The sequence below is a fragment of the Nerophis ophidion genome, linkage group LG02 (assembly GCF_033978795.1).
Source record: "Nerophis ophidion isolate RoL-2023_Sa linkage group LG02, RoL_Noph_v1.0, whole genome shotgun sequence".
Taxonomy (NCBI): domain Eukaryota; kingdom Metazoa; phylum Chordata; class Actinopteri; order Syngnathiformes; family Syngnathidae; genus Nerophis; species Nerophis ophidion.
In genome coordinates, this window is record NC_084612.1 from 38,478,699 (window position 1) to 38,498,360 (window position 19,662).

Sequence of the window (19,662 nt, forward strand, 5' to 3'; positions counted from 1 at the left end):
TTGGTCTCATGTTGTTTTTGTTTCTGTCTAATGATTGACTTATCTTTTCCTACAAGTACACAAGATGCTGTAGAACTTTGTGTTACAAATGTTATATATAATATATTATTATAGTATTTTTCTGTCTTAACGTGGACCCCGACTTAAACAAGTTGAAAAACGTATTCAGGTGTTACTATTTAATGGTCAATTGTACAGAATATGTACTGTACTGTGCAATCTACTAATAAAAGTGTAATATTTGTATATTTGATTGAAATAAATCAATCAAACAAACCCTTTATCATCCATGGTTGATTGTTCTTCTTTTGCTTCTTTTCTTACTAAGTTGTTTCCATGGACACTATTTGTCATAAAGCGTCATGAACATATTTAAAAAAATATATTTACACCCTATGTTTCATCTGTATCATTTTCTCTCTGCACGTTGTCCCAACCCTGTACTCTCGGATACTTTTTTAAATCAATCATACTTCTCTTAGTGCATAGTGTTGGACATGTGCTTTTGTCATCCTTGTTCGTCCTCCTGTAGTTTCATAAATTGTAAAAATGTAAAACTGCTTGGCCTTGAGATTTTTTTAATATAAACTCATGCTTATATCTATGCAGTGGTGTGCCGTCAGGGCCAGCTGGCCTAACATAACCAGAAATCATTATCACAATGAAAGATGAAAGTAATTTTTAATGTACTTTCCTTAAATATCTAAAAGTAGTCATATTCTTTTCATGTCATATTATGCTCCTTCCAGCGCTGGTATTTTTAGTTTATAGAGTTTTTATACAATCAGAATTCAGCTAGCTTATGTTGCCATGCTGTACCAAATTGGCCTACAGCCTTCAGAATCAACAATGCTGGCGTCCGTGCTCTGTAAGTGAACGGGGACATACAGTGATAGACAGTTGCATTAGCCAATCAGATCACGCTTTGTCAGTAAGGCCTTCTAGATGGTCTAAGGCAGATATATGGCTGTCCAAAATCGGGACCCAGGATGGATCACTCGTCTGGAGTCGGGACCCAAGATGGACCGCTCGACTGTGTATCGGTTGGGGACATCTCTGCGCTGCTGATCCGCCTCCGCTTGGGATGGTTTCCTACTGGCTCCACTTTGGATGGGACTCTCGCTACTATATTGGATCCACTTTGGACTTGATTCTCACGGTTACTTTAGATCAGGGGTGCCCATTACGTCGATCGCGATTGACTGGTCGATCTCGGAGGGTGTGTCAGTCGATCTCAAGCCAGGCATTAAAAAATATACATAAAAATGAGCAATCATCAATCATACCAAGACTTCACTTTCGTCAGTTGTTTGACATTCTCGGCACCCGAGGATCTTGTGAGATGACGCTGGCTGCTGCAAGCTCATATTTAAGAAAAAAATCACTAACAGGGCGGACGCAGAGAAACACATTTTATTTCGAGAGACTCCATACCTACTGTCAAAACTCTAAAGACCGACTGCACAGTTCCTGTCTTCACCATAAAAGACCTGCTTCATCCTGCCTGTGCTAACAAAATAAGAGTCTCAGAAAGCTAGCGTGCACAAGCTAGCAAGCTACGGAGTTTGATGCCAATGTATTTCTCCCCCGCCCTCAGCGACCGCTTTCTCACTTGCTTGCCCACACACTCACTGACGTCACTCACCTGCTGCCAGACATTAAAGGGCCACACACATATGCTACTCTCATAACAAAGTGTTTAAAAACGAGTATGCAAGTTGGACAAATGAGATGCCAAATCCAACCACTTTCATGTGGTATTGGACAGAAAGGAGGACTTTTTTTTCCCTCCATTTGAAAATGCGGACGTTATCAGCACCACTGTCTAATTCCAATCAATGCAAGTCATCAGAATCAAATACACCAACTTATATTCTTGTCTTCATGAAAGAAAGGAATCTATGTGTGTTAAACATGCTTGTATTATCATTAAACACCATTAACTTGTTAACAAAAATGTCTCTTTCATAAATAAATAAATAAATATAAATTATAAATAGGAATGAGGTAGATCTCCTCGACTTGGTCAATTGAAAAGTAGCTTGCCTGCAGAAAAAGTGTGAGTGCCCCTGCTTTAGATCCACCATGGATTGAACTTTCACAATATCATGTTGGATCCGCTCGGCATCCATTGCTTTCGTTCCCTTGTGGTCCTCTCCAAAGTTTCTCATAGTCATCATGGTCGACGTCCCACTGGGGTGAGTTTTTCCTTGCCCTTATGTGGGCCCTACTGAGGATGTCGTTGTGGTTTGTGCTGCCCTTCGAGGCACTTGTGATTTAGGGCTATATAAATAAACATTGATTGAAGGGAATAAGCGGTAGAAAATGGATGGATGGATGGATGGATTGATTGATTGATATAGTGATGTATGAGTGTGTGTGTGGTCCCAGCCTCCAGGGTGTTGTGATGCGTTTAGTGCAGTAGTTAGAGGGAAGGTTGCATGTCTACTTCCCACCTGTTTGCAGACACTGCCTCTGGCTAGCCCTTGTGGTGAATGGAGAAGCCGCATTGTACGTTAGTCTTCTTCTTTAATTTTCCTGAAGGAACTCTCCTGAAGGAATCAAAAAAGTACTATCTATCTATCTATCCTGCAAGTACACAGCCTCTCCTTTACCAAGACTCCTGGCAGGCCTCCACATGGCCACACACGGTAACTAGGGCCCCGCGGCCCAAGACAACCGTGGCAGGGGAACTCGGAGCTGCAGTGGTCCCCAGAGGCGTGATGCGCAGGCCCACTTTGTGGACTTGCCCTGGCATCACCCTACCACTGGCCCGCTGCCTGGGTTAGTCTGGGAAGACAAAAGGCTAAGGGAGCACACCCTGAGAGAAAAGCAAGTGCTGGTAGGCGCACCATAGGCGGACCTACGACAGACCGGAGCTCCGGCAGCCTCCTGCAGCAGCGAGGAGGTGCCGGTCGTGCTGGGTTTCCCTTGCCACCGATACAGCTCCCCACGACGAATTAGTGACAATAGAGTCTGCTCGTCTCCCTCGTCGAAAAAGACCGTAACGGTGTAGTAGGCGGATGATGGTTGCATAGAAGCTCCACAATGGTCACAAAGGCGGAGGAAGCCTGCAGCAAAGATGTGACCTCAATTGTCTTGGTCTCCATGCCATTGGACCCTGGCCTTCTCTTTGCCAAGGACAGTGTGGTGGCTGTCTGTGCACCAGTCTCCCCACTTTAAAAGATTTCACACACAGGCGTTCTCTTGAAGGCAATCCTACCAACAGGTGGACAGTAATACTCGTTCCGAGTGATCGCTGACAATGTATTAGCATAAGAACTACATTACCCAGCATGCCACAGTAGTGGAGAGCATGCTCAGTTGCCCCGTTTAAGTTGTTTAATGTAGACCTGCTGACGTGGAGTAAACTTTAAGAACTCAGCATACACACCTCGTCTGCATCTTTTATGATTAGACAAGACAACACATATATTTGCAAGGCCATTTTCAAGAAGGATATTTAAAGAGGAACTACATCTTGTGAGAACATCTCAGACAACCCCGGAAGCCAGCCCAGCTTTCGATGAAATGTGAGTTCAGATATGTTATTTCTTTATTTTTTCGCGTTAAAAATGTTTTTTGCAATTTTAATTTTGACAGTACTACATAAGATATGTTTTAATTGCTGATGCGGGTTTATTTATTTTTAAATGTGCCAGAAAATAACTTGATTTGTACAATGCGCACTAGTGTGAAAATGTGTTTCTGTATAGTACTTCTCCAGCAATGGTCATGTGGTGACATTAAATGATGGTATTTTTAGAGGTAATCCTTGAAGTCGGACATCACTGAAGGTCTAGGTGGGAAACGCACGGCCCGCCACTGTATCAATGAAGTCATTAATGGTCTGTTGCTTATTAGGATTATAGGTCAATGTTAAATTGTCCACCTAAGAAGATTACTTTCTGACTGATTTCAGTAAAGGGTGCCTTTATCCATTCCTCAAACTTTTCAATACTTGACCTATGTTTGCTTTTTAATGACAAGCTTTAACGGTTCTACAGTCTAAAACAGGGACGCCCACACTTTTTCAGCTTTTTGAGCTACTGCTTTTTGAGCTTCTTATTAAATGACCAAGTCTAGCTGATCGATATAAAATATAAATATAAACAAACATATATATAGAATGGATGTTGGCTGTTTGTATATATATATACATATACATATATATATATATATATATATATATATATATATATATATATATATATTTCTATTTTTGATTGCAGATTGCAGAACGGTGAATAATCCGGTTCTACTCTGTTGTCAACTGCTATAACATTGTATATTTTTATTTGATTTGCATATAAGGAGGCCCTGAACCCATCAACACAGGCGACCCAGTATATGAAATTTGTTTGTGTGTGATAGCAACAACAAAAAAATAGGGCTGTCAAATGACTTAAAAAAATATATGAATTATTAGTCACAATGTGTGTAGTTAACTCCTATTAAATATAGATTATTTGCTGACAGTTACTTTTTTTTATCTTTATTAAGTGTACCTTAGACATATAATTTTCAAGATTTTAATACACTCCACCTGGGACTGGACAATTTGTTTTCTTTGTGCAGATTTTTTTAAAACAGCTCAACACACACATACGTGTTTGGGTGACATATGAGGACTTATGACAAAAACGTGACATATGGGGACATGCCTTTCCAATGGTCCTACAGGCCTGGGAATCAGACGGTTAGTGAACCAGAATTTTAGAAACACAGTGGTCTATTGAGATTTTTGCAACTCTTTTGTTTTTTTCTGAACCTGATTTTTATGGTACATATGAGGACTTGTCAGGTTTAGGTGACAAATGAAGACCAGAGTGTTTAAGATTTCAAGTTTATGTGACATATGACGACCATGACGTCACCGAGTGTTTAAGATTTCAGGTTCATGTGACATATGACAACCATGACGTCACAGAGTGTTTAAGATTTCAAGTTTATGTGACATATGATGACCATGACGTCACAGAGTGTTTAAGATTTCAAGTTTGTGAAATATGACAACCATGACATCACAGAGTGTTAAAGATTTCAGGTTCATGTGACATATGAGGCTAATGACATCAGAGACTTAACAAAACAACCTGAGTTGGTTTAGTTGATGTGTTGTCATTTAAAAAAAATCCCAATCCCATGCTACTGTAATCTAAAACCAAGAAGAGTTTAAAAGAAACATGGGTAAAAATGTAATTGTCGATTAAGTGTAACTGAATTGTTTTTGTGGATTTTGTCGCTAACAATTATCTGGAATAAATACAAAACGCTTGCTCTTTATCTTGCTTTTTTAATTGCTGGTAACATACTCAAACTACCACAGCAGATGTGGAAAAAAAAAATTCTCCTTTTTTTAATATGATTCGGTTATGGATGTAGTACTTGATGGCAAGCGAATCTCTGTCCTGTAGAGCTACTAGTTCTTTGTGGAGGGAGGCTTCACAATCTTTTTTACCTGGTACTTTGTTGCCAGTTATAAAATGCAACATGTGTCATTCAACTGCTTCCACTTCTTCACCTTTGCAGCTGTCATAAAGGAGACAAAATACAATGTCTTACTGAAGGAATAATAACTATAACACATTGAAAAGGTGCAAAACGTAATATAATATTCTAGTAAATAATGTGGATTATTTATTTACCTCGCTTTGGAGTGGACCACGTTGAAGAAGCTTGAGACATACCCACTTCCAGCGGTTTGTCCTGCTGTCAATCTGAAAGGAAGAATTAGAAAACTGTAAAAGTAAACATTTAACATATTGTGCTTTGTGAAGCAGCGGAGTATATGTGTTGTCCGTCTATTTATGAATAATGCAGACGAGGAGTGTTGGCTGAGTTCTTAACGTTTGCTTTCAGAGCGTGCATATCACAACATACAAGATGCCGTCATGGCGATACAACCTATACCGGGCTACCGCGCATGCCCGTCACTCCTGTTGCATGCTGGGTAGGGTAGTTCTTTTTTTTCCCAGGCTCATAACATCACAATATAGTACCATGTATATGATGCGTTCAGTTTATCAAAGCACCAAGCAAACAGATATGGTCATAATTATTTTAAGTCCACTACGCAGAATAAACACAACATTATTAATATTGCTAGTAAGGATAATTTGATCAAAAATTCCCTAAAACAGCCCACTACCTATAATATAAGTTTTTTAAACATAAGATCCCTGATAAAAAAAAATGTTTCTGCTGTTACCTCAGAAATTGCCTGTTCAGATGTTATGATTGTGGCTCAGAGATTTGTATGTAGATTATATTTATTTTCCATAACAAACAGGATAACTTAAATACCCTGGCAGTGGCAATACGCTTAAATGTTTGTATTTACATTTTTGGAGTTGATTTTAATCAAATATGCTATTTAACTGCTACTGTTTAACAAGGACTGATTTAAATTGTGTTTGCACAACAAATGTTTTGGCGCTTTTGTTCATGTGGGAGAATATTCCAATAAAGGTGCACTACACACTACTTTTGAATTCATTATTGGGCTTTGCGTATACAATGCATTTAATCGCGATTAATAAGAGAAATAGTGCGGTTAACTTCGATTAAAAATTGTAATCATTGCCCAGCCCTAATATATATACAAACCCCGTTTCCATAAAAGTTGGGAAATTGTGTTAGATGTAAATATAAACAGAATACAATGATTTGCAAATCATTTTCAACCCATATTCAATTGAAAGCATTACAAAGACAACATATTTGATGTTCAAACTCAAACTTTTTTTTTTTTGCAAATAATAATTAACTTTGAATTTCATGGCTGCAACACGTGCCAAAGTAGTTCGGAAAGGGCATGTTCACCACTGTGTTACATCACATTTTCTTTTAACAACACTCAATAAACGTTTGGGAACTGAGGAAACTAATTGTTGAAGCTTTGAAAGTAGAATTCTTTACCATTCTTGCTTGATGTACAGCTTAAGTTGTCGTGTTTTACGCTTCATAATGCGCTACACATTTTCGATGGGAGACATGTCTGGACTGCAGGCGGGACAGGAAAGTACCCGCACTCTTTTACTACGAAGACACGCTGTTGTAACACGTGGCTTGGCATTGTTTTGCTGAAATAAGCAGGGGCGTCCATGATAATGTTGCTTGGATGACAACATATGTTGCTCCAAAACCTGTATGGACCATTCAGCATTAATGGTGCCTTCTCAGATGTGTAAGTTACCCATGCTTTGGGCACTAATACACCCCCATACCATCACACATGCTGGCTTTTGAACTTTGCGCCGGATGGTTATTTTCCTCTTTGTTCCGGAGAACACCACGTCCACAATTTCCATATATAATTTGAAATGTGGACTCGTCAGACCACAGAACACTTTTCCACTTTGCATCAGTCCATCTTAGATGAGCTCGGGCCCAGCGAAGCCCGCGGCGTTCCTCTGTCTTGTTGATAAATGGCATTTGCTTTGCATAGTAGAGTTTTAACTTGCATTTACAGATGTAGCGACCAACTGTAGTAACTGACAGTGGTTTTCTGAAGTATTTCTGAGCCCATGTGGTGATATCTTTTACACACTGATGTCGGTTTTTAATGCAGTACATCGCTTACGTGCAGTGATTTCTCCAGATTCTCTGAACCTTTTGATAATTTTACGGACCATAGATGGTAAAATCCCTAAATTCTTTGCAAAAAAAATGTTTAGCAGTTTTAACATCAAATATGTTGTCATTGTAGCATATTCAACAGAATTTTGGTTGAAAATTCTTTGCAAATCATTGTATCCTGTTTATATGTACATCTAACACAATTTCCCAACTCATATGGAAACGGGGTTTGAATGTATTTATATATATATAGCCTATTATTTGCGCACTATTTACAAGTTATGTACCAAAAACACGACCACCGAAAAAATACTTTGATCAATGAAAACAGCGCTGCAGAAACCGGCTGTAAACAAGATGCACTGCATTTTCTGAATTGAAACACTCATTTTAAAGCTTTGACATTAACGTTTTAACACACACTAATCTGGTTCAGAAAATATGAGGACCTTATATGAAACACACCTAGGTCTTTCTTGGTTCAAACAATATGAGGACATGACGAGTGCTCACATGTAGAATTTATGTTGTTGACTTGTAACATCTCCTGTTTTGCTAAACATGAGTTCCAAACTCCCTACTGACAAACATGGATGTACCCTTACGAAAATGTTGTCATATAAACTGATCTGTGAGAGATTAAAATTAATAAATGTCTTTCAAAATATAGGTTGGGTCAAATTTAGAGCAGATATAGTAAAAATAGACATGTAATAACCTGTTGGAGGGATGAAGTCGGTTTATGGCTGTCATCTGAATCCAGAGAATGTTGAGATAGAACCTCAACAGTTGGTTTCTGCAACAAAACACAAAAATATAATGTCATAACTAATTAATTATATCATTCTTACCACTTTTTGTTGATAAAAATCTGAGCATACAATGCCAGATAAATAGTAAAGATTATTACAGAGTTTCAGCTCTTAGACAATTCATTAAGAATGTAACACACACAAAAATCTGGTTCAGAACATATGAGGACCTGAATTGAGACACTCATTTTAAAGCTTTGACATTAACATTGTAACACACATTTTCTGGTTCAGAAAATATGAGGACCTTATATGAAACACACCTAAGTCTTTCTTGCTTCAAACAATATAAGGACATGACGAGTGCTCACATGTAGAATTTATGTTGTTGACTTGTAACATCTCCTGTTTTGCTAAACATGAGTTCTAAACTTTCTACTGACTAACATGGATGTACCCTTGCGAAAAAGTTGTCATATAAACTGATCTGTGAGAGATTAAAATAAATAAATGTCTTTCAAAATATAGGTTGGGTCAAATTTAGAGCAGATATAGTAAAAATAGACATGTAATAACCTGTTGGAGGGATGAAGTCAGTTAATGGCTCACATCTGAATCTGGAGAATGTTGAGATGGAACCTCAACAGTTGGTTTCTGCAACAAAACACAAAAATATAATATCAGAACTAATTAATTATAACAATATCAGCACTTTTTGTTGATAAAACTCTGAGCATACAATGCCAGATAAATAGTAAAGATTATTACAGAGTTTAAGCTCTTAGACAATTAATTAAGAATATAAAACACACTAAAATCTGGTTCAGAAAATATGAGGACCTGAATTGAGACACATTTTAAAGCTTGGACATTAACATTGTAACACACACTAATCTGGTTTAGAAAATATGAGGACCTTATATGAAACACACCTAAGTCTTTCTTGGTTCAAACAATATAAGGACATGACGAGGGGTCACATGTAGAATGTATGTTGTTGACTTGTAACATCTCCTGTTTTGCTAAACATGAGTTCCAAACTCCTTACTGACTAACATGGATGTACCCTTACGAAAATGTTGTCATATAAACTGATCTGTGAGAGATTAAAATTAATAAATGTCTTTCAAAATATAGGTTGGGTCACATTTAGAGTAGATATAGTAAAAATAGACTTGTAATAACCTGTTGGAGGGATGAAGTCGGTTTATCACTCACATCTGAATCTGGAGAATGTTGAGATAGAACCCCAACAGTTGGTGTCTGCAACAAAACACAAAAATATAATGTCAGAACTAATTAATTATAACATTAACAACCACTTTTGGTTGATAATATTCTGAGCATATAATTCTACATAAACAGTAAAGATTATTATAGCGTTTTAGCTCTTAGACTATTATTTAAGAATGTAACATTCACTAAAATGTGGTTCAGAAAATATGAGGACCTGAATTGAAACACTCATTTTAAAGCTTTGAATTAAACATTGTAACACACACTAATGTGGTTCAGAAAAATATGAGGACCTTATATGAAACACACTGTAGTCTTTTTTACTTCAAACAATATGAGTACATGACAAGTGATCACATATAGAATTCATGTTGCTGACCTGTAACATCTCCTGTTTTGCTAAACATGAGTTATAAATTCCTCAGACTAACATGGATGTACGCTTAAAAAATGTTGTCATATAAACTGATCTGTGAGAGGTTAAAAGGATTAAATGTCTTTTGAAGTATAGGTTGTGTCAAGTTTTTAGCAGATATAGGGCAGCACGGTGGAACAGGGGTTAGTGCATGTGCGTCACAAATCGAAGGTCCTGAGTAGTCCTGAGTTAAATACTGGGCTCGTGATCTTTCTGTGTGGAGTTTGCATGTTCTCCCCGTGACTGCGTGGGTTCCCTCCGGGTACTCCGGCTTCATCTTACCTCCAAAGACATGCACCTGGGGATAGGTTGATTGGCATCACTAAATTGGCCCTAGTGTGTGAATGTGAGTGTAAATGTTTTCTATTTGTGTTGGCCGTGTAATGAGGTGGCGACTTGTCCAGGGTGTACTCCGCCTTCCGCCCGAATGCAGCTCAGATAGGCTCAAGCACACCCCGCCAACCCAAAAAAGGGACAGGTAGTAGAAAATGGATGGATGGATGGATAGTAAAATAGTCAAGTAATGAAGTCGGTTTATCGCTCACATGAATCTGGAGAATGTTGAGATAGAACATCAACAGTTGGTGTCTGCAACAAAACACATACAAATAATGTTAGAACTTATTAATTATAACATTATCAGCACTTTTTGTTGTTAACATTATGAGCATATAATGCCAGATAAATAGTAAAGATATTTATAGAGGGTTTCTGTCTCTTGTCCCGCTCATGTCTTGAGATGAACTTCCCTCGGTACTCGACCACAAAAGAACCATTTTAAATTGATGCAAGAGCAAATACACCATATCCTGATAAAACAGTTTATCAATTAACAATGTTTGGAATATCTGTTTTAAAAAGCAATAAAAATAGTCGTTACTTGACTAAAAATTCAATTACAAACAGAATTACTCTTTCATAAATGTAAATAATTATTAAATTAAGTACAAACCCCGTTTCCATATGAGTTGGGAAATTGTGTTAGATGTAAATATAAACAGAATACAATGATTTGCAAATCCTTTTCAACTCATATTCAGTTGAATATGCTACAAAGACAACATATTTGATGTTCAAACTGATAAACATTTTTTTGGTGCAAATAATCATTAACTTTAGAATTTGATGCCAGCAACACGCAACAAACAAGTTGGGAAAGGTGGCAATAAATACTGATAAAGTTAAGAAATGCTCATCAAACACTTATTTGGGACATCCCACAGGTGTGAAGGCTAATTTGGAACAGGTGGGTGCCATGATTGGGTATAAAAACAGCTTCCCAAAAAATGCTCAGTCTTTCACAGGAAAGGATGGGGCGAGGTACACCCCTTTGTCCACAGCTGCGTGAGCAAATAGTCAAACAGTTTAAGAACAACGTTTCTCAAAGTGCAATTGCAAGAAATTTAGGGATTTCAACATCTACGCTCCATGATATCATCAAAAGGTTCAGAGAATCCGGAGAAATCACTCCACGTAAGCGGCATGTCTGGAAACTAACATTGAATAACCGTGACCTTCGATCCCTCAGACGGCACTGTATCAAAAACCGACATCAATCTCTAAAGGATATCACCACATGGGCTCAGGAACACTTCAGAAAACCACTGTCACTAAATACAGTTTGTTGCTATATCTGCTGAGGAGAGACGGCCTTCACCCTAACCAGGAAGGCGCTATCCTCTTGTCTCGGAACATAGACTTCGCATTGAGCCACATTTGACTAACTGCACTAGAGCAAGCCCGGTCACAGGCAATTACAGAGCCTGCTAGCCTGGGTATGGAGTCAGTTAAGTTAGAACTAGCCAGCGCCAGGCTGGATGATCCCTGTACACATAGCAATTTTCGTAGAATAATACACAACTCACAAAATGTTTTTTCTACTGTGTCTATGACTTCGTCAGAGTTAGACATGCGTTCTACTGAGGTGGCAAATTATGATGCGTTCAGTTTATCGCAGCGCCAAGTAGACAATCTGAAAATTCCCGTCATATCAATTCCTAGATATGGTCGTAATTATTTTAAGTACACTGCGCATAATAAACGCAACATTATTAATATTGCTACTACGGATAATTTTATCAACAACTCCTTAAAACAGCCCACTACCTATAATATGGGCTTTCTAAACATCAGATCTTTGTCTCCCAAAACGTTATTAGTCAATGAGGTCATTAGAGACAACAACCTTAACGTCATCGGTCTTAGCGAAACCTGGCTTAAACCAGACGACTTTTTTGCAATAAATGAGGCATCCCCTCCTAACTATACGAATGCGCATATTGCCCGTCACCTCAAAAGGGGAGGGGGTGTCGCACTAATATACAACGAAAACTTTAACTTTAGTCCTAACTTAAATAATAAATATAAATCGTTTGAGGTGCTTTCTATGAAGTCTGCCACACCTCTGCCTCTGTGCCTGGCCGTTATCTACCGCCCCCCAGGGCCCTATTCGGACTTTATTAGTGAATTCTCAGAGTTTGTTGCTGATCTAGTGACACACGCCGATAATATAATTATAATGGGGGACTTTAATATCCATATGAATACCCCATTGGACCCACCGTGCGTGGCGCTCCAGACTATAATTGATAGCTGTGGTCTTACACAAATAATAAATGAACCGACGCATCGCAGCGGTAATACGATAGACCTAGTGCTTGTCAGAGGTATCACCGTCTCCAAAGTTATGATACTCCCGTATACTAAAGTAATGTCCGATCATTACCTTATAAAATTCGAAGTTCAGACTCATGTTCGGCAAGCTAATAATAATAATAACTGCTATAGCAGCCGCAACCTTAATGCTGCCACAACGACGACTCTTGCGGACCTACTGCCCTCGGTAATGGCACCGTTCCCAAAGTATGTGGGGTCTATTGATAACCTCACTAACAACTTTAACAACGCCCTGAGCGAAACCATTGATAGTATAGCACCGCTGAAGTTAAAAAAGGCTCCAAAAAGGCGTACGCCATGGTTTACTGAAGAAACTAGAGCTCAGAAATTATTATGTAGAAAGCTGGAACGCAAATGGCGCACGACTAAACTTGAGGTGCACCATCAAGCATGGAGTGATAGTTTAATAACTTATAAACACATGCTTACCTTAGCTAAAACTAATTATTACTCAAATCTCATCCGCATTAATAAAAACGATCCAAAATTTTTGTTTAGTACAGTAGCATCGCTAACCCAACAAGGGACTCCTTCCAGTAGCTCCACCCATTCGGCAGATGACTTTATGAAGTTCTTTAATAAGAAAATTGAACTTATTAGAAAGGAGATTACAGACAATGCGTCCCAGCTACAACGGGGTTATAGTAACACAGATACGATTGTATATACGGCGGATACTGCAAATATCCAAAATAGTTTCTCTCGTTTTGATGAAATAACATTAGAAGGATTGTTACAACGTGTAAATGGAATAAAACAAACAACATGTTTACTTGACCCACTTCCTGGGAAACTTATCAAGGAGCTTTTTGTATTATTAGGTCCATCAGTGCTAAATATTATAAACTTATCACTTTCCTCGGGCACTGTTCCCGTTGCATTCAAAAAAGCGGTTATTCATCCTCTCCTTAAAAGACCTAACCTCGATCCAGACCTCATGGTAAACTACCGACCGGTGTCTCACCTTCCCTTTATTTCGAAAATCCTCGAAAAAATTGTTGCAGAGCAGCTAAATGAGCACTTAGCGTTTAACAATCTATGTGAAACCTTTCAATCCGGTTTCAGGGCAAATCACTCGACTGAGACAGCCCTCGCAAAACTGACTAATGATCTATTGCTAACGATGGACTCTGATGCGTCATCTATGTTGCTGCTCCTCGATCTTAGCGCTGCTTTCGATACCGTCGATCATAATATTTTATTAGAGCGTATCAAAATACGAATTGGTATTTCAGACTCAGCCCTGTCATGGTTTAACTCTTATCTTACTGATAGGATGCAGTGCGTCTCCTATAACAGTGTGACCTCGGACTATGTTAAGGTAACGTGTGGAGTTCCCCAGGGTTCGGTCCTTGGCCCTGTACTCTTCAGCATCTACATGCTGCCGCTAGGTGACGTCATACGCAAATACGGTATTAGCTTTCACTGTTATGCTGATGACACCCAACTTTACATGCCCCTAAAGCTGACCAACACGCCGGACTGTAGTCAGTTGGAAGCGTGTCTTAATGAAATTAAACAATGGATGTCCGCTAACTTTTTGCAACTTAATGCCAAAAAAACGGAAATGCTGATTATCGGTCCTGCTAGACACCGACCTCTATTTAATAATACAACTTTAACATTTGACAACCAAATAATAAAACAAGGTGACTCTGTAAAAAATCTGGGTATTATCTTCGACCCAACTCTCTCCTTTGAGTCACACATTAAAAGCGTTACTAAAACGGCCTTCTTTCATCTCCGTAATATCGCTAAAATTCGCTCCATTTTGTCCACTAAAGACGCCGAGATCATTATCCATGCGTTTGTTACGTCTCGTCTCGATTACTGTAACGTATTATTTTCGGGTCTCCCAATGTCTAGCATTAAAAGATTACAGTTGGTACAAAATGCGGCTGCTAGACTTTTGACAAGAACAAGAAAGTTTGATCATATTACGCCTGTACTGGCTCACCTGCACTGGCTTCCTGTGCACTTAAGATGTGACTTTAAGGTTTTACTACTTACGTATAAAATACTACACGGTCTAGCTCCAGCCTATCTTGCCGATTGTATTGTACCGTATGTCCCGGCAAGAAATCTGCGTTCAAAAGACTCCGGCTTATTAGTGATTCCTAGAGCTCAAAAAAAGTCTGCGGGCTCCAGTACTCTGGAATGCCCTCCCGGTAACAGTTCGAGATGCTACCTCAGTAGAAGCATTTAAGTCTCATCTTAAAACTCATCTGTATACTCTAGCCTTTAAATAGACCTCCTTTTTAGACCAGTTGATCTGCCGCTTCTTTTCTTTCTCCTATGTCCCCCCCTCCCTTGTGGAGGGGGTCCGGTCCGATGACCATGGATGAAGTACTGGCTGTCCAGAGTCGAGACCCAGGATGGACCGCTCGTCGGGACCCAGGATGGACCGCTCGCCTGTATCGGTTGGGGACATCTCTACGCTGCTGATCCGCTTGAGATGGTTTCCTGTGGACGGGACTCTCACTGCTGTCTTGGAGCCACTATGGATTGAACTTTCACAGTATCATGTTAGACCCGCTCGACATCCATTGCTTTCGGTCCCCTAGAGGGGGGGGGTTGCCCACATCTGAGGTCCTCTCCAAGGTTTCTCATAGTCAGCATTGTCGCTGGCGTCCCACTGAATGTGAATTCTCCCTGCCCACTGGGTGTGAGTTTTCCTTGCCCTTTTGTGGGTTCTTCCGAGGATGTTGTAGTCGTAATGATTTGTGCAGTCCTTTGAGACATTTGTGATTTGGGGCTATATAAATAAACATTGATGATTGATTGATTGATAAGTGCAAGTTAAAGCTCTACTATGCAAAGCGAAAGCCAATTATCAACATCCAGAAACGCCGCCGGATTCTCTGGGCCCGAGATCATCTAAGATGGGCTGATGCAAAGTGGAAAGGTGTTCTGTGGTCTAACGAGCCCACATTTCAAATTATTTTTGGAAATATTGGACACCGTTTCATCCGGACCAAAGGGGAAGCGAACCATCCAGACTGTTATCGACGCAAAGTTGAAAAGCCAGCATCTGTGATGGTATGGGGGTGCATTAGTGCCCAAGGCATGGGTAACTTACACATCTGTAAGTTACCCATCTGTTTGGAACAACATTTGCTGCCATTTAAGCGCCGACTTTTTCATGTACGCCCCTGCTTATTTCAGCAAGACAATGCCAAGCCACATTCAGCACGTGTTCAGCTTCATAAAAAAAGAGTGCAGGTACTTTCCTGGCCGGCCTGCAGTCCTATCAAAAATGTGTGGTGCATTATGAAGCGTAAAATACGACAGAGGAGACCCCGGACTGTTGAACGACTGAAGCTCTACATAAAACAAGAATGGGAAAGAATTACACCTTCCAAGCTTCAACAATTAGTTTCCTCAGTTCCCAAACGGTTATTGAGTGTTGTTAAAAGAAAAGGTGATGTAACACAGTTGTGAACATGCCCTCTCCCAACTACTTTGGCACGTATTGCAGCCATGAAATTCTAAGTTAATTATTATTTGTAAAAAAAATTATTCCGTTTGGATTTACATCTAACAATTTCCCAACTCATATGGAAACGGGGTTTGTAATTAATGTGTTACTTGAAAAAGAAAAGTTTTAAATATCTAGCATATGCAGTTGAGAGACATTTCATGAGAGCAGAGTGTGTGTGTGCCTTTAAAAAGCTGTGCCTTTTACCAAGTGATGTGGGACGTCAGCGCCCAGACATAGCAGAATAGTTCAGCTGTATTTTTTAGCTTAGCAGTGGCAGTTAAGATAGTTCTGTTGAATGTTTTTGTTTGCGTGTGGATAAGGCCTCTTTTTATTTGATATCGTGTTCGTAATTACTTCCGGGGGTTGCTTTCATTAGTAAAAAGATATTACCTGCACTAACCCTTTTGTGCTTCTAACGCTGTCTTGTTGACATACAATCACATCAAAAGTAGCATGCCAGATTACATAAAATGCATCGTAACAGCGTTGTAGCGTACATAAAAGTTATTAGATTACTCGTTACCGGTAAAAGTAACAGCATTAGTAACATCGTTTTCATATACCGCTGTTATACCATCCATCCATCCATCCATCATCTTCCGCTTTTCCGAGGTGGGGTCGCGGTGGCAGCAGCCTAAGCAGGGAAGCCCAGACTTCCCTCTCCCCAGCCACTTCGTCTAGCTCTTCCCGGGGGATCCCGAGGCGTTCCCAGGCCAGCCGGGAGACATAATCTTCCCAACGTGTCCTGGGTCTTCCCCGTGGCCTCCTACCAGTTGGACGTGCCCTAAACACCTCCCTAGGGAGGCGTTCGGGTGGCATCCTGACCAGATGCCCGAACCACCTCATCTGGCTCCTCTCCATGTGGAGGAGCAGCGGCTTTACTTTGAGTTCCTCCCGGATGGCAGAGCTTCTCACCCTATCTCTAAGGGAGAGCACCCCTACCCGGTGGAGGAAACTCATTCCGGCTGCTTGTACCCGTGATCTTATCCTTTCGGTCATGACCCAAAGCTCATGACCATCGATGAGGATGGGAACGTAGATCGACCGGTAAATTGAGAGCTTTGCCTTCCGGCTCAGCTCCTTCTTCACCACAACGGATCGATACAACGTCCGCATTACCGAAGACCCCACACCGATCCGCCTGTCGATCTCACGATCCACTCTTCCCCCACTCATGAACAAGACTCCGAGGGGCCATAGAGGTCGGGTGCATTGTGAGCTGGGCGGCAGCCGAAGGCAGGGCACTTGGCGGTCCGATCCTCGGCTACAGAAGCTAGCTCTTGGGACGTGGAACGCTGTTATTCCAAACACTTCTAATTAAAGCCATATAATACAACCTCTATTAGACAGTAAGGAAATGATCCAAATGAGATGTTGATACAGTTACCATTGATATGTTACATAACAAGACATACCTTTCCAATCATTGATCCACTGGGCCTTAAAACAAGACTTGTCACATCCAGATCAAATAAACTCGGTGGCTTCAGCCTCAGGATTACGTCTCGCTCTTCTTTTGGACACGATGTCTATATCATGTGTTGATGCGCCTAACAAATCCACACATACAAATGAAAAAAGTCAGTGACACAGAAATAAAACAAAGAACTAAACCCTTCAAAAACTGTTAAATTTAGGCTCAATGCAGACATGAAGCTTCTCAAATAAAGAACTAATGTAACAATATCAGTAACATGCCTACTCGACAGTGCTTATCAGCTTGAAATATTTGTATTTGAGAAAAAGTATAAACAATTTGAAGAACTCTAGTCTGTCTTGTTTAAAATTAAGAAAAGGTTTACTTGCATAGTGTTCAAGGGTGATGGGTCAAATGCAGAGAATAATTTCACCACACCTTGTGTGTGTGTGACAATCACTGCTACTTATAATCTTCCATGCAACTTTAAAAAAAAAAAAATTAAATGCCTTGGCCTTGGCCCAGAACTGAAATGCTTAATTTAACCTCATAAAATCAAATCTGATTGCAATTAATAACAACAAACATTTAACTGTTGTTTATAATGAACTATTTTCCTATGTTAAAAAACATTGGTCTATTTAATTACGTTAAACTCCATTTTATGCTCACCTGATTCAACCATGCTGCCGAAGACTGTCAAAGATGGTTTGTGGCCAAGATAGATGTCCCCCTCTGATGCTGCAGGTCCCGGAAGTGATGTTCACTGAGCGCTCTGTTGTGCTCAAAATCGTGTGTGAAGTTTTGTATTTCGATTATAAATGGTACTTTTGGAAAACCCTTTTTATATATATATTCAATATTAAGTGTGATACATGAGCTATATAACTTCCATGAGGAAAATAGTTAACTAGTGATTTAGCCATCTGTTAGGATCAGACATCATCCAACGGCCAATCAGGCGGCGCCTAACTGAAAACTGGACCAATCAGACGCCGAGACTCTTCAGAGTGGGCGGAAGTAACCATCTTGAACACCATGTAAAGTGAATACCTCCAAAAACAATCCCCAATTGAATCCAAAATTTGTCCCAAAGATAAAAATACCTAAATCATGTGCTATTGAACCATTTGAAAATATTAAATACTGTATGTAGTTTGAATTCCATTTGAATTATCGCCTTTGTCTCAATCAAGGTTGAAGGTTTTTTTCAGGCACATTTAAAGTAATTATTGTGTGGCATTGTATTTTAGACAACAGAATAGAAAAAAGCCCAATACAGTAAAATACTGAATCAAACCGATTAAATCATCACCATAATCCCTTTATTATTGATTGTCTAGCCCAAATCCTCTCCAGATAAACCAAATGAATAGATAAAACTAACATAAAGAAGGTTGAGATCATCAGATCAGTTGAAAATGTGTTATTTGATTTAGATTTCAAAAGTATGTTTATTGCTGTAATGATTAGATGTTTTTCAAATGTTGGAGTGTGTGAGTTTCTGACCCACATGACATATGAGGACATATGACATATGAGGACAAGTGTGTGTGTGTGTGTGTCATAATAGCAAAGATGGCCACTAGGGGCAAAATCGAAGGTGACCCAAAAAATTAAACACACTTTCACACACTTTTTCTGAAAATTTGACAAATGAAGACTTTAGAGATTTTTGGTCTGGGAACATGCTGGGAGGGTCTAGAACACGATAGCATTGCGGGAAATATGAGGACATGGAAAATGTCCTCATATTTCAACAGGTCCTCATATGTAAGGTGAAATTTCATAAAAATGTCCCCATATGTCACTTTGACAAACGCAAAAAGAACACAAACACTCTTTTACACACACACACACACACACACACACACACACACACACACATTAACAGCCATGGAGTTTAATGCCTGAGGCCAGCCCACTTTAAATCATGGCCTAATTATTTTATTGAAATAATATAATAACAACCTCTTTTGCAAACAAAGAAAAATATGCAAAATCTGGAGGAGTAGAATAGAATGTACTGTAACTATTGACAAAAGGAGGCGGTGTTCAAATTGCAGATAAAGGCATTTTCTCACTCATAATGAATATACAGTAA

The 19,662-nt window shown here is 39.5% G+C and overlaps 1 long non-coding RNA gene across 1 annotated transcript; it reads right to left on the reverse strand.

Annotated features, from left to right (window-relative positions):
- Positions 1 to 4,607: 4,607 nt before the first annotated feature.
- On the reverse strand, positions 4,608 to 19,367 carry LOC133540618 (uncharacterized). The gene is made up of 8 exons (XR_009803683.1): positions 18,231 to 19,367; positions 17,557 to 17,691; positions 10,530 to 10,572; positions 9,519 to 9,596; positions 8,910 to 8,987; positions 8,300 to 8,377; positions 5,649 to 5,720; positions 4,608 to 5,532 (listed from the first exon to the last, which is right to left on the reverse strand). It is a non-coding gene; the product is annotated as an uncharacterized LOC133540618 (long non-coding RNA).
- Positions 19,368 to 19,662: the final 295 nt, after the last annotated feature.